Source organism: Rhinatrema bivittatum, unplaced genomic scaffold (assembly GCF_901001135.1).
Source record: "Rhinatrema bivittatum unplaced genomic scaffold, aRhiBiv1.1, whole genome shotgun sequence".
NCBI classification, from domain to species: Eukaryota; Metazoa; Chordata; class Amphibia; order Gymnophiona; family Rhinatrematidae; genus Rhinatrema; species Rhinatrema bivittatum.
The window spans coordinates 1-15,577 of NW_021820328.1; the positions used below are offsets into that span (position 1 = coordinate 1).

The 15,577-nt window shown below is 48.7% G+C and overlaps 10 non-coding genes across 10 annotated transcripts; all 10 read right to left on the reverse strand.

Annotated features, from left to right (window-relative positions):
* Positions 1-8,855: 8,855 nt before the first annotated feature.
* On the reverse strand, positions 8,856-8,928 carry TRNAF-GAA. Its single transcript has one exon. It is a non-coding gene; the product is annotated as a tRNA-Phe (tRNA).
* Positions 8,929-9,602: 674 nt separating this feature from the next.
* On the reverse strand, positions 9,603-9,674 carry TRNAQ-UUG. The gene has a single exon. It is a non-coding gene; the product is annotated as a tRNA-Gln (tRNA).
* A 582-nt stretch (positions 9,675-10,256) lies between these two features.
* On the reverse strand, positions 10,257-10,329 carry TRNAQ-CUG. Its single transcript has one exon. It is a non-coding gene; the product is annotated as a tRNA-Gln (tRNA).
* A 241-nt stretch (positions 10,330-10,570) lies between these two features.
* TRNAF-GAA lies at positions 10,571-10,643 on the reverse strand. Its single transcript has one exon. It is a non-coding gene; the product is annotated as a tRNA-Phe (tRNA).
* A 674-nt stretch (positions 10,644-11,317) lies between these two features.
* TRNAQ-UUG lies at positions 11,318-11,389 on the reverse strand. The gene has a single exon. It is a non-coding gene; the product is annotated as a tRNA-Gln (tRNA).
* A 584-nt stretch (positions 11,390-11,973) lies between these two features.
* TRNAQ-CUG lies at positions 11,974-12,045 on the reverse strand. Its single transcript has one exon. It is a non-coding gene; the product is annotated as a tRNA-Gln (tRNA).
* Positions 12,046-12,286: 241 nt separating this feature from the next.
* On the reverse strand, positions 12,287-12,359 carry TRNAF-GAA. The gene has a single exon. It is a non-coding gene; the product is annotated as a tRNA-Phe (tRNA).
* Positions 12,360-14,226: 1,867 nt separating this feature from the next.
* On the reverse strand, positions 14,227-14,298 carry TRNAQ-UUG. Its single transcript has one exon. It is a non-coding gene; the product is annotated as a tRNA-Gln (tRNA).
* Positions 14,299-14,886: 588 nt separating this feature from the next.
* TRNAQ-CUG lies at positions 14,887-14,958 on the reverse strand. The gene has a single exon. It is a non-coding gene; the product is annotated as a tRNA-Gln (tRNA).
* Positions 14,959-15,199: 241 nt separating this feature from the next.
* Positions 15,200-15,272, reverse strand: TRNAF-GAA. Its single transcript has one exon. It is a non-coding gene; the product is annotated as a tRNA-Phe (tRNA).
* Positions 15,273-15,577: the final 305 nt, after the last annotated feature.

Genomic DNA, 15,577 nt, shown 5'->3' on the forward strand with positions numbered 1-15,577 from the left:
TGCCGCGCCCTCCCTAGGCGCACACGCGCACATTTCTATGTCTTACATAGGGCCCATGGCGGGAACCGAGCTGTGGCCCTGGATGATGACGTCAGCGGAGTTCCGGTATAATAAGCCCGAGCTCCGCTTCCTAGGATTTGCCTTTGCAACAGGTCTCCATGCTGGTCGTGTACTCGTTGACATCCCTGTGGTTCTCCTTTGTTCCTGGTTCCTGATCCTCATTGACTCCTGTTTCCAGTTTCCAGTTTCCTCCAGCTTGCCTTTTGACGCCTCTCCAGTCTATGTCCTGGACTTGACCTATTCAGGCTTTGGCCTGTTCTTGCTCGGGCGCCCTGTGTTCCTGATCCTCAGCCTATCCTCGGATTGTCTCCTCGGACCTTGACCCCTGCTTTGCCTGACCACGCCATTGACTCTCTCCAAGCCCAGACCTCTGCTTTGCCTGACCAAGCCGCTGACTCTCTCCAAGCCTGGACCTCTGCTTTGCCTGACTACCTACTCCGTGCCTCTCTCCAGACCCAGACCTCTGCACAGCTTGTCTAACGTTCCTGACTCTCCTCCTCATTCTGACCTCAGCCTTGCTTGCCACTGGCTTCCAGATTGCTGGCGGCCCTGACTCTCCAGCTTGCCTTTGACGCCTCTCCAGTCCTATTGTCCTGGACTTGAACCTATTCAGGCTTTGGCCTGTTCTTGCTCGGGCGCCCCATGTCTGACTTTGGTTCTATTGGCGCCCAGGTCTCCAGGATTCCACCTTGTCCAGTACATACTTCTCTCTTCTCCTCTTCTCCGTTGCTGTCTCTGGGCTGACTTCAATCCTTCCATTGACGATGACATAAGGAGGCCCACCTAAGTCCAGCTGGCCCCAGCACCCAAACGCTCAATCCGCGGGGAACAAGGGCTGGTATTGGTGAAGTGCCAGCCAGCCTCCATCATTCAGCCCACTCTGCCTGCTGATGGTGGGGATCCGTAGGATCTATCCTATGGGTTGTGTCAACCCCCACCTCGCCCCAAGAGTCCACCTCCGGCGCAACACTCCTGCCTTGCCTGCCCATCCTGTCTCCACCCTATCCATCCCTCTTCCTCTCCCTTGGATGGATACCTGGTTTTGACCCTTGCCTGGACTCTCGATATGCCTGAAACACTGCCTGCCCTCAACCCTTTGCCTGGATTCTCGATACGCTGCCTGCCTCTGACCATAGCCTGCCCATGGACCACATCCATAGTTGTCAGCAGAGACCTTTGCTAATTCCTGCCAGCCCTGGCACCCAAAGGCTCAACCCAAAGGGAACACCTGCTGGTGGTGAGAACCTGCAGGGAGGAGCCTTGCAGGTAGAGCCAACCTCACCCCAACCCACAGATACAACAGTTTTGCTGAGGCCATGGATCCCAAGCCATCCCTGTATAGCCCGCAGGCTACAGGATCAACAGGGTGCCTTGCAGTTCCTCATTGCGACTATAGATCACCTCTCTACCTACCTGGATGTCCTAACTGCACTTGATGCACCGCCACCACCCATACCAGTGCTGACATCTCTTCCAGCGCCCAATTGGCCTGTTCCTCAGCTTACCAGCACCGCCTAGGATCCCAAGTGGTGCTGGGGATTCCTCAACCAGTGCAGAATGCACTTCCTGTTACAAGCTTCTTTGTTCCCTGACAACCAAGCCAAGACTACCTATATCCTCTCTCTACTGGATGGGGCTGTGCTGGCCTGGACCAGTCCCCTCTGGGAGCAAAGGGACCCCATTCTGCTCAACTTCCAGAGGTTCCTTGAACAATTCCGCTCCGTCTTTGAAGAGCCAGGTCGAGCAGCCTCGACAGCCTCGGACCTCCTCCATCTTAGCCAGGGTTCCCACACCTTAGGCGAGTATGCCATGGAGTTTAGAACTGGCCTCTGAACGTCCTGAAAGGCTTCTCAGGGAAGATTAAGGATGAGTTCACCGCCTGGGAGCTCCTCACCTCATTGGAGACCCTCATTGCCTTAACTGGCAAGAATGATCAATGCCAACAGGAAAAGGCCCGGGAGACCTGTCCAGCATGCAGAAGCATCACATTGGCACCACACTTCCAATGCCTGCTTTTGCCTACTACTGCTACTCTCCATCAGCCTCTCCAGCTTTGAAGAATCAATGCAATTGGGGCCGCTGCCACCTTGGCCTCAGAAGAGAAGCTCCATTGCAGGCAACAAGGTCTCTGCCTCTACTGTGTGGCTCAGGGCCATATCCTGGTTTATTGCCCCAAGAGGTTGGGAAACTTCTAGGGTCACTTGGGGAGATGACCATATGCCTCATTGTACCTGCTCCCCAGTTTCTACTGTCAGTTATTCTGGAACTGGGCCCGAGTTGCTTCTCTGCTGAGGCCTTTGCAGGACCTGGTCCACTAGCTATAACTACCCACTGTTCAGACGTCCACTCCACTTGGTCTATGGGGACCCACTTCTAGGACAGATCAACTGGACCACCATGCCTCTGACCTTACGCATAGGTCTCTTGCACACAGAGAAAATCAGCTTCCATGACATTCCCAGAGCTGTGAATCCTGTGATATTAGGCCTGCCATGTCTCCAATAACATCAACCTCAGTTTGATTGGTGCACTTTGGAGCTCACCTGCTGGGGGCATAGATGTACTGACTCCTGCTTGGTATCCGTGAGACTGTCTCACCTGGCTCATGGCTTCCATTTCCATTTGCAGAGTACAGAGATGTCTTCTCCAAGAAGAGCACTGAGACCCTGCCACCTCATCACTCGTATGACCTTGGCATCGAGCTCATTCCCGGAACAACGTCCCCATGGGGCTGGGTCTACCCTCTATCTCCCCCAAGACAGTTGCCATGTCAATCTATATTCAAGAAAACCTGGCCTGTGGATTTTTCCGGCTAGCCTCTTTTCCGATGGGAGATGGAAAGACAGATCTCTCAGACTGTGCATGCATTACCATGGTCTGAATGCTATTACCATAAAGGACAGCTAGCTCCTGCCGTTAATAACTAAGCTCTTTGATCACCTGCAGGGAACTAAGATAATTACAAAACTGGACCCTCTGTGGTGCATACAATCTTGTCCGCATCAAGGCTGGGGATGAATGGAAGACTGCCTTCAACACATGTGATGGGCACTATGCATATTTGGTAATGTCCTTTGGGCTTTGCAACATCCTTGCAATCTTCGAGAAAATGGTCAATGAAATCTTCCGTGACCTGCTTTACACCTGCGTGATTGTATATTTGGATGACATACTGATTTTATCCCAGATTCTCCCATTGTAAAGATGTTCAAACTGTCCTTCAGCGCCTGTGGGAGAATAACCTCTAAGCCAAACTAGATAAATTTCTCTTTGAACAAGAGGAACGCCACTTCCTCAGGTATATAGTCTCTTGAGATGGATTTCAGATGGACTCCGCCAAGATAAAAGCTGTCCTGAAGTGACCTTATCCGGATGGACTCCGAGCCTTGCAAAGGTTCCTAGGATTTGCTAATTATTACCGCCAGTTTATTCCTAATTACTCCTTCTTGACAACCCCCCTTACCACCCTTACCTGCAATGGTGCCAACACTAAGGATTGGCTGCCAGAGGCCACTGAAGCTTTTCAGAGACTAAAGGACACCTTTTCCCATGGATCTTGTGCACGCCATCCAGATTCCACACAGCCCTTCATTCTGGAGGTAGATGCCTTTACCCTTGGGGTAGGGGTTGTCCTCAGCCAATACAGCTCTGAGGGTGCTCTTCATCCATGCTCCTTCTTCTCCAAGAAGTTCTCTTTGGCCAAGTGCAACTACAGTATTGGAGACCAGGAACTCTTGGCAGTCAAGTTGGCCCTAGAAGAGTGGCATCATCTTATTGAGGGGGCCCAACATCGCATCACAATATACACAGACCAAAAGAACCTTAAATATCTACATCAAGCTCAGCAGCTCAACCCTAGATAAGAACCCTGGTCCTTGTTCTTTGCCTGCTTTTATTTTGAGTTGCGATATCATCTTGTACCCAGAAATCAATGAGCAGATGCCTTCTCCTGTTCTTTTCAGACCGAGGACATCCGAGAAGATCCAAGACATATCACTGATCCCGCCAAGATACTCCTAGCTCGTCCCTCCAGAGTTGATGGTAGTGCCTTCCAGATTGCGTGAAAAAGCGTTAAAATGAGCCTATGCCTCCCATGTAGCAGGACACCCTGGATGGGCACAAATTCTTGAACTGCTTCTGCGGCACTACTGGTGACCTTAAGTGAAACAGGACTTGTGTCCCACCTGCAAACAGCAAACCATTTGCATGGCAGACCCTGGGGGCTGTTACAGCCATTGCCAGCCTCCAGGGAACCTGGACCCACTTGTCCATAGTACCACCATAATATGGGTGTAATCAATCGTTTCTCCAAGATGGCACACTTCGACCCATTGCCTGGTCTTCCTACCACCTCAGAATTGGCACGCCTCTTCACCCTCCATGTCTTCCGCTTACATGGTTTACTGAAACACATACTATCAGATAGAAGAGCTCAGTTCACCGCTCAGTACTGGTGCTCCCTCTGCAAGACGTTTGGCATCACACCTGACTACATGTCGGACTACCACTTGCAGGGCAATGGACAAGCGAAGCATACTAATTAAACTCTTTAAACATTCCTCCGCTCCTATGTTAATGAGTGCCAGGATGACTAGGCTACCCTCCTGCCCTGGGCAAAATTCTCCCAGAACAATCATGTTAATGCAGCCACTGGTTCTTCCTCATTCCAGCTTGTTTAAGGGAAACAACCCCTGCTTCCATTGCTACTACCCATGACAGTTCCTTCACCTGCGGCTCAACTATCAGCATAAGCAACACATGACCTGTGGAAACAAACCAATCAATTAACTGAAAAAGCTGCTATACAAGCCAAGAAAACTGCAGATGCCCAAAGGAGGCCAGCACCCGCAATTCAAGATGAGTGAGAAAGTTTGGCTAAGCACCAGAAACTTATGTCTGCAGCTTCCTTCACTTCGTTTGGCACCATGCTTCATTGGACTGATCCCACTGCTAAGGCAAGTAGACCCTGTCATTTACCAGCTGAAGCCACTGCCTAATTTAAAAATTCACAACGTGTTTCACGTTTTTCTGCTTAAAACATTAGTCCTTTTTTGGCCCTCCAGAGTGCTGCCCAAACCCCAGGAGATTGTTTCAGAAGGATACAAAATACATGAAATCCAAGAAGTCCTGGACTCCTGCCAGAGGGGCAAGAAATTTGAGTACCTGATCTCCTGGAAGAACTACGGCCCAGAGGAGAATTCATGGGAGCCATTGTCATGTCCAACATATTGGATCCCAACCTTCTATAAGACTTTCATCAGTGGTATTCAAGAAAACCCAAAACCTCGGGGGAGGGGGGCTTAACAGTGGGATATTGTTGCGTTCGGTGGCTCATGGGCTGCTCCCGCAAACCGCCGCTCTCACCTTCGCGGCTGAGCCGGCCACTCTTCTTCCCAGCATGGCAGGATGCCACCAACACTTCCCCTGCCACTGGGCCCCATGTGACAGGATGCCGCCAGCTCCTGCTATCCACGCCTTCCCTTAGGCATACATGCATTCGACCTCGGGCCATTTAATGGGACTGCAGCGGGAAAGTCTCTATAGCCCTTAATGATGATATCACTGGCTTTGTCCTGTATAAGGTAGCTTCCTTTATGCTCCCTGCCTCAGCAACAGGTTCAGTTACTTCTAGTAGTGTGTGTTGCTTGTTCCTGTCTTCGTCTGATGAGCCGGTTCCTGCCTTTATCTGTCCAACCCACTCCTGCCTTGCCTTCCCAGTTTGTCTCTACCCTATTCTTCCTTCTTCCTCTCTCTTGGATGGATACCTGATTTTGACCCTGTACCTGGTCTCTCGATACACCTGAATGCAGCCTGCCCTTGGACCACATCCTTAGTCGTCAGCAGAGACCTTCGCCTAAGTCCTGTCAGCCCTGGCACCCAAAGGCTCAACCTGAGGGGAATGTGGGCTGGTAAAGCTGAAGCTCCTGACCGGTCTCTGCTTCACCTGGGTAAGCCCGCTGGCAGTGAGAACCTGCAGGGTTCCTCCCTGCAGGTAGAACCAACCTCACCCCAACCCAAGAGTCCACAGACACAACATTCTCTTCTATTGCCAGTTCCCAACTCTGTGCTTTCCACCTGGCTGCAGCATGTACTTTGAATAGACTTCTTGAGTTGGTGCATCATGTTCCCTCTCTCACCTTGTTTAAATCCCATCTAAAACCCTACCTTTTGAAGTGGCTTTTAAATCTTAAGCCTGATTGTCTACCTTCAGCCTCATTAACTAACTAATTTGAGCCATGTCTCTTTTGGCCTGTATGTTTGTCTTGATTAGATTGTAAGCTTGATGAGCAGGGACCGTCTCTTATGCGTTGTTTGTACAGTGCTTCATAGGTCGAGTAGCACTATAGAAATGTTAAGTAGTAGTAGCAGTAGTCTATGGAGAAATATTTCCTTATGTTGCGCCACAGTCTACCCCATTCAGCTTCATATCGTAAACTCTTGTTTTAGATTAACATCATTTCCACTTGAAATTGTTTGCTTCTTGTGCATTGCTTATACCTTGGAGATATTTACTGTAAATGTTTCTATTGTAACCCTCCTCTTCTCTTGGACAATGGTTCTCAAACTGGGGGATAGAACGGATTGTGCCAGTGCGCAAGTTGTTTGGGTGAAAATAACATTAACTGCTGTATATTTATTTTATTTTATTTATTTAAAATCTTTTCTATACCATCGCTAAGTTCTATACCATTGCAACGGTTTACATGTGGGCACATAGATTAAAATGGGTGAATGCATACTATCGTACATTCTAACAGGTGCCAAAAAGGGTCAGTTACATTTTATCATAAAAAAAGGCTTCAGTTGTTTAGTGATGTAGGTCCTGACCATATGCACCTGTAAGGTACTATTCACAGGTATATTGCACTGTATTTGAAAAAAAAAAAAAGAGTTAATTGAACTATTTTTGCAGGAGGAGGGGCACTAATGTATTACAAAGAAGAAACAGGGAAAGGCACGACCAAGAAGTTATGAGATATACTGCTTTAGGTAGGATATAAATACTGAGGTCCGAAGGTCTCACCTCATGGATAGTATGGTGTTTGGTAACATCTCCTTGGACTGTCTTTACTTGGTCTATATCCTTTTATTTATTTTTATTTAAAAGAATTTCTAGCCCACACCCTCCAGATAGTTCAGGGTGGGTTACAAGATAAACATACACAATCATTAAAAACACAAAACAAAGCAAAAAGAACTGAAATAAACATAAAGTCACTGCCTCATAACTGCTAGCAACTGTTTACTGTCTGATAAACTAACTGCTCCAAAAGCATCTTTGAACAGGCATAGTTTTAAGGGCCTTCTTAAACAACTTAATTTATTTAATGTTGCGCACATGAGCCAGCAAAGCTTTCCATAGGATTGGGTCAGCGATCAAAAAGGCCCTCTCACGAGTCTCATCCAGGTGAGCTTCGCGAGGCGATGGGATCTCCAGTAAACTCTGACGTCCAGAGGGTGGCGAGCACCTGAGTGCATAGATGTGAAGAGTTGCATTAATCCACAGCAAGCCAATCTTTGCCAAAAAGTTAAAAATTATCACAGCAACTTTTACAGCTACGACCTCCAGAACTGGACACAGCGCTCCAGATGAGGTCTCACCAATGACATATTTTAAGGCACATATATGTGCATATGCCAGCTCATGCCATAGGTCGCAGCCATTTTATAACATATACGCGTATATGCATGCATGGTATAAAATAGGCTGACTGCGCATACACGTGCGTGCAATTTAATATGAATGTGCGCTTGTGTGCACAAATGCCGCCTCTACCACATAAGTGGTGGGGATTTTAGTAGACACCAGCGCTGACGCAATTACCAGTTTCCCCAGTTCGTTCCACTTTGCCCAGGTAAAGGATAGAACTTCCTAACCTACCTACAGGCCACTCTCCTGTGCGTGCAATTCACTAAAACAAATTATTCAAATTAGGGCCTGCGGTAAAAAGAAGCGCTAGGGACACTAGTGTGTCCCTAGCGCCTCTTTTTTGACAGGAAAACCCCCCCGACAGGAAACCCCCCGAAACTAATAGCGCCCTCAACATGCAAATGCATGTTGAGGGCCCTATTAGTTATTCTCGCGTGATTCAGTAAGTAAAATGTGCAGCCAAGCCGCACATTTTATGTTCAGAAATTAGTGCCTACCCAAAGGTAGGCGCTAATTTCTGCCGGCACCGGGAAAGTGCATTGCTTTACCCCTTACTGAATAAGGGGTAAAGCTAGCGTGTCAAAAATCTGCGCCCAAACACTCCACCAGAGCGCACTGTACTGTATCGGCCTGTTAGTTAATTAGCCTCCCTTTTACCCTGTTAGCCCTACCCTTAAAACCCCGCTGATTAGTATAGTTTTTTTGTTTGTTTTTTTTTTAAGATTTACACACCATCCATAGGAGAAGTAAAGTTATGCGGTAGGGGACCCTGGCGTGCATTCCTAATTGCCCAGATTTGGGCCTTTCAAAATTCAGCTCTTCTCCCAAAGCAGACTCCACTGAGATTTGAACTCAGATTCCTGGATTCAAAGACCAGAGTGCTAGCAGTTACACCATGGAACCACTCTCTTGTCTGGTTCCTTAAATAGTGCCGTGGTGCATGTTATGTAAAGGCTAGCTACAAACAAGTTGCTGTTATGGTTGTTTACACTTCTAGCAGGCCAATGAACGCCTGCCTTACTCCAAAGCATTTGCTGAATACACCCCTAGCCAGAAAAAGGATTTCTTAACTAATCTCTCAGTCTTTTCTTACTAAGGATGAAGACCAAAGGCGTCATCACCCTAGGTGAACTATGAAAAGCGATGCCAAGACCCGGGATTGAACCAGGGACCTTTAGATCTTCAGTCTAACACTCTCCCAACTGAGCTATCTCAGCCAGTTCGGGGAAGGCATGGGAGAGAGGCCAGTCCGTCCACGTGCAACGCACTGCTCCAATCTCTCTCTCTACACCTGCCTCCCCCCCTTTCTCTTGCAGAGAACGCTATTTAAGAACAACATCCATTCCTCTTTCAAACCTTCTCCATCCCCTCACGCAAGCTACGTAGGAGGTAATTATCCTGAAGAAACGTAGCTTCCTCTTACTTACATACATTAAGCTTGTAATGAACAGCTTTCTAGCATCAAAGCAAAGGGATAGTTTAAGACATGCTTCTGAATTCCAAAACGGATATTCTGTCATCGACTCAATGATGGCCACCTCAGGATCCTTTCGCCAGTGGGACCGAAAGGCGCGCGCCAGCTGGTGCAAGACCCCTGGCTAAGTTTGTGGCCCTTAGACCTTGTAGCTAATTTTCCAAAGGGGAAACTACCCGTGTAATCTTCTCTTTGAAAACTACCACAACCTCCTTTTTCTCTGAGTGGCTGAATACCACCTCCTGTATTTCCTCTTCAGAGCTCTCCCCAACCCTTTTTGCTGCTGCTATTCTAGATGAGCATAGCTACACATCCTGAGGAATGTGGAGGGACAGATTTCTGTCAGGCTGTTCTACTCAGGTGCATACCTAATTGCCCAGATTTGGGCCTTTCAAAATCCAGCTCTTCTCCTAAAGCAAGCTCCACTGAGATTTGAACTCAGATTCCTGGATTCAAAGACCAGAGTGCTAACCATTACACCATGGAACCAGCACGTGTGCCCTGGCCCCCACCCGCTGCTCACTTGCCGCCCTTTCAAAACAATTAGCCCTCCTTTCTTAAAGGCAGCAGGCAACTGCAATCTCATTTTGCAGCTATTCCCTAAGCTTCCTACTCTTCTTCAGTATGGAAGGCTGGACAAGGAAAGCCAGCAAGAGGATTTGTTGGCATGAAGGAGGGGAAAGGCAGCAGGTTTCTGTGAGATTTGACTCGGATTGCCATTATACCGTGGAACCACGACATGGGCACCTCCTCTTAGAATGATTAGCGCTCTCTTGTCTTGTAGGTACCATAAGGACATAAGATATGCCATACTGGGTCAGGCCAAGGGTCCATCAAAGCCCAGTATCCTGTTTCCGATAATTGCCAATGCAAGTCACAAGTACCCAAACATGAAATAGATCCCATGCTACTAATGCCATCAAGAAGCAGTGGCTAATTTTGGACTTCTCCACGCATCTGCAATCTCATTTTACAACTATTCCCTAAGCTTTCTGCTATTCTTCAGCATGGAATGCTGGACAAGGAATGTCAGCAGAAGGATTTCTGGGCATCGAGGAGAGAAAAAGCAACAGGTTCCACCGAGATTTGAACTCGGATCGCTGGATTCAGAGTCCAGAGTGCTAGCCGTTACAACCATGGAACCACTCTCTTGTCTGGTTCCTTAAATAGTGCCGTGGTGCATGTTATGTAAGGGCTAGCTACAAACAAGTTGCTCTTATGGTTGTTTACACTTCTAGCAGGCCAATGAACGCCTGCCTTACTCCAAAGCATTTGCTGAATACACCCCTAGCCTGAAAAAGGATTTCTTAACTAATCTCTCAGTCTTTTCTTACTAAGGATGAAGACCAAAGGCGTCATCACCCTAGGTGAACTATGAAAAGCGATGCCGAGACCCGGGATTGAACCAGGGACCTTTAGATCTTCAGTCTAACGCTCTCCCAACTGAGCTATCTCGGCCACTTCGGGGAAGGCATGGGAGAGAGGCCAGTCCGTCCGCGTGCAACGCACTGCTCCAATCTCTCTCTCTACACCTGCCTCCCCCCCTTTCTCTTGCAGAGGACGCTATTTAAGAACAACATCCATTCCTCTTTCAAACCTTCTCCATCCCCTCACGCAAGCTACGTAGGAGGTAATTATCCTGAAGAAACGTAGCTTCCTCTTACTTACATACATTAAGCTTGTAATGAACAGCTTTCTAGCATCAAAGCAAAGGGATAGTTTAAGACATGCTTCTGAATTCCAAAACGGATATTCTGTCATCGACTCAATGATGGCCACCTCAGGATCCTTTCGCCAGTGGGACCGAAAGGCGCGCGCCAGCTGGTGCAAGACCCCTGGCTAAGTTTGTGGCCCTTAGACCTTGTAGCTAATTTTCCAAAGGGGAAACTACCCGTGTAATCTTCTCTTTGAAAACTACCACAACCTCCTTTTTCTCTGAGTGGCTGAATACCACCTCCTGTATTTCCTCTTCAGAGCTCTCCCCAACCCTTTTTGCTGCTGCTATTCTAGATGAGCATAGCTACACATCCTGAGGAATGTGGAGGGACAGATTTCTGTCAGGCTGTTCTACTCAGGTGCATACCTAATTGCCCAGATTTGGGCCTTTCAAAATTCAGCTCTTCTCCCAAAGCAGGCTCCACTGAGATTTGAACTCAGATTCCTGGATTCAAAGACCAGAGTGCTAACCATTACACCATGGAACCAGCACGTGTGCACTGGCCCCCCCCCCCCGCTGCTCACTTGCCGCCCTTTCAAAACAATTAGCCCTCCTTTCTTAAAGGCAGCAGGCAACTGCAATCTCATTTGCAGCTATTCCCTAAGCTTCCTACTCTTCTTCAGTATGGAAGGCTGGACAAGGAAAGCCAGCAAGAGGATTTGTTGGCATGAAGGAGGAGAAAGGCAGCAGGTTTCTGTGAGATTTGACTCGGATTGCCATTATACCGTGGAACCACGACATGGGCACCTCCTCTTAGAATGATTAGCGCTCTCTTGTCTTGTAGGTACCATAAGGACATAAGATATGCCATACTGGGTCAGGCCAAGGGTCCATCAAAGCCCAGTATCCTGTTTCCGATAATTGCCAATGCAAGTCACAAGTACCCAAACATGAAATAGATCCCATGCTACTAATGCCGTCAAGAAGCAGTGGCTAATTTTGGACTTCTCCACGCATCTGCAATCTCATTTTACAACTATTCCCTAAGCTTTCTGCTATTCTTCAGCATGGAATGCTGGACAAGGAATGTCAGCAGAAGGATTTCTGGGCATCGAGGAGAGAAAAAGCAACAGGTTCCACCGAGATTTGAACTCGGATCGCTGGATTCAGAGTCCAGAGTGCTAGCCGTTACACCATGGAACCACTCTCTTGTCTGGTTCCTTAAATAGTGCCGTGGTGCATGTTATGTAAGGGCTAGCTACAAACAAGTTGCTCTTATGGTTGTTTACACTTCTAGCAGGCCAATGAACGCCTACCTTACTCCAAAGCATTTGCTGAATACACCCCTAGCCTGAAAAAGGATTTCTTAACTAATCTCTCAGTCTTTTCTTACTAAGGATGAAGACCAAAGGCGTCATCACCCTAGGTGAACTATGAAAAGCGATGCCGAGACCCGGGACTGAACCAGGGACCTTTAGATCTTCAGTCTAACGCTCTCCCAACTGAGCTATCTCGGCCACTTCGGGGAAGGCATGGGAGAGAGGCCAGTCCGTCCACGTGCAACGCACTGCTCCAATCTCTCTCTCTACACCTGCCTCCCCCCCTTTCTCTTGCAGAGAACGCTATTTAAGAACAACATCCATTCCTCTTTCAAACCTTCTCCATCCCCTCACGCAAGCTACGTAGGAGGTAATTATCCTGAAGAAACGTAGCTTCCTCTTACTTACATACATATAGGGGTAGATTTTAAAAGAAGCGCGATCAGCCTACTTTTGCTTGCGCATCAGACTCAAGCAAAAGTACGCTGGATTTTAGTAGATACGCGCGGAGCCGCGCGTATCCACTAAAATCCTGGATCGGCGCGCGCAAGGCTATCGATTTTGTATAGCCTGCGAGCGCCGAGCCGCGCTGCCTCCCCCCGTTCCCTCCGAGGCCGCTCCGAAATCGGAGCGGCCTCGGAGGGAACTTTCCTTTGCCCTCCCCTCACCTTACCCTCCCTTCCCCTACCTAACCCACCCTCCCGGCCCTGTCTACAGCCCCCCCTTACCTTTGTCGGGGGATTTACGCCTCCCGGAGGGAGACGTAAATCCCCGCGCGCCAGCGGGCCTGCTGCGCGCCGGGCCGCGACCTGGGGGCGGGTACGGAGGGCGCGGCCACGCCCCCGGGCCGTAGCCACGCCCCCGTACCCGCCCCCAAAACGCTGCCGACACGCCCCCGGAACGCCGCGACGACCGGGCCCGCCCCCCGACACGCCCCCCTCCGAGAACCCCGGGACTTACGCGAGTCCCGGGGCTCTGCGCGCGCCGGGAGGCCTATGTAAAATAGGCTTCCCGGCGCGCAGGGCCCTGCTCGCGTAAATCCGCCCGGTTTTGGGCGGATTTACGCGAGCAGGGCTCTGAAAATCCGCCCCTAAGCTTGTAATGAACAGCTTTCTAGCATCAAAGCAAAGGGATAGTTTAAGACATGCTTCTGAATTCCAAAACGGATATTCTGTCAGCGACTCAATGATGGCCACCTCAGGATCCTTTCGCCAGTGGGACCGAAAGGCGCGCGCCAGCTGGTGCAAGACCCCTGGCTAAGTTTGTGGCCCTTAGACCTTGTAGCTAATTTTCCAAAGGGGAAACTACCCGTGTAATCTTCTCTTTGAAAACTACCACAACCTCCTTTTTCTCTGAGTGGCTGAATAGCACCTCCTGTATTTCCTCTTCAGAGCTCTCCCCAACCCTTTTTGCTGCTGCTATTCTAGATGAGCATAGCTACACATCCTGAGGAATGTGGAGGGACAGATTTCTGTCAGGCTGTTCTACTCAGGTGCATACCTAATTGCCCAGATTTGGGCCTTTCAAAATTCAGCTCTTCTCCTAAAGCAGGCTCCACTGAGATTTGAGCTCGGATTTTCAGAGCCCTGCTCGCGTAAATCCGCCCCTAAGCTTGTAATGAACAGCTTTCTAGCATCAAAGCAAAGGGATAGTTTAAGACATGCTTCTGAATTCCAAAACGGATATTCTGTCATCGACTCAATGATGGCCACCTCAGGATCCTTTCGCCAGTGGGACCGAAAGGCGCGCGCCAGCTGGTGCAAGACCCCTGGCTAAGTTTGTGGCCCTTAGACCTTGTAGCTAATTTTCCAAAGGGGAAACTACCCGTGTAATCTTCTCTTTGAAAACTACCACAACCTCCTTTTTCTCTGAGTGGCTGAATAGCACCTCCTGTATTTCCTCTTCAGAGCTCTCCCCAACCCTTTTTGCTGCTGCTATTCTAGATGAGCATAGCTACACATCCTGAGGAATGTGGAGGGACAGATTTCTGTCAGGCTGTTCTACTCAGGTGCATACCTAATTGCCCAGATTTGGGCCTTTCAAAATTCAGCTCTTCTCCCAAAGCAGGCTCCACTGAGATTTGAACTCAGATTCCTGGATTCAAAGACCAGAGTGCTAACCATTACACCATGGAACCAGCACGTGTGCCCTGGGGCCCCCCCCCCCCCGCTGCTCACTTGCCGCCCTTTCAAAACAATTAGCCCTCCTTTCTTAAAGGCAGCAGGCAACTGCAATCTCATTTTGCAGCTATTCCCTAAGCTTCCTACTCTTCTTCAGTATGGAAGGCTGGACAAGGAAAGCCAGCAAGAGGATTTGTTGGCATGAAGGAGCGGAAAGGCAACAGGTTTCTGTGAGATTTGACTCGGATTGCCATTATACCGTGGAACCACGACATGGGCACCTCCTCTTAGAATGATTAGCGCTCTCTTGTCTTGTAGGTACCATAAGGACATAAGATATGCCATACTGGGTCAGGCCAAGGGTCCATCAAAGCCCAGTATCCTGTTTCCGATAATTGCCAATGCAAGTCACAAGTACCCAAACATGAAATAGATCCCATGCTACTAATGCCGTCAAGAAGCAGTGGCTAATTTTGGACTTCTCCACGCATCTGCAATCTCATTTTACAACTATTCCCTAAGCTTTCTGCTATTCTTCAGCATGGAATGCTGGACAAGGAATGTCAGCAGAAGGATTTCTGGGCATCGAGGAGAGAAAAAGCAACAGGTTCCACCGAGATTTGAACTCGGATCGCTGGATTCAGAGTCCAGAGTGCTAGCCGTTACACCATGGAACCACTCTCTTGTCTGGTTCCTTAAATAGTGCCGTGGTGCATGTTATGTAAGGGCTAGCTACAAACAAGTTGCTCTTATGGTTGTTTACACTTCTAGCAGGCCAATGAACGCCTGCCTTACTCCAAAGCATTTGCTGAATACACCCCTAGCCTGAAAAAGGATTTCTTAACTAATCTCTCAGTCTTTTCTTACTAAGGATGAAGACCAAAGGCGTCATCACCCTAGGTGAACTATGAAAAGCGATGCCGAGACCCGGGATTGAACCAGGGACCTTTAGATCTTCAGTCTAACGCTCTCCCAACTGAGCTATCTCGGCCACTTCGGGGAAGGCATGGGAGAGAGGCCAGTCCGTCCACGTGCAACGCACTGCTCCAATCTCTCTCTCTACACCTGCCTCCCCCCCTTTCTCTTGCAGAGAACGCTATTTAAGAACAACATCCATTCCTCTTTCAAACCTTCTCCATCCCCTCACGCAAGCTACGTAGGAGGTAATTATCCTGAAGAAACGTAGCTTCCTCTTACTTACATACATTAAGCTTGTAATGAACAGCTTTCTAGCATCAAAGCAAAGGGATAGTTTAAGACATGCTTCTGAATTCCAAAACGGATATTCTGTCATCG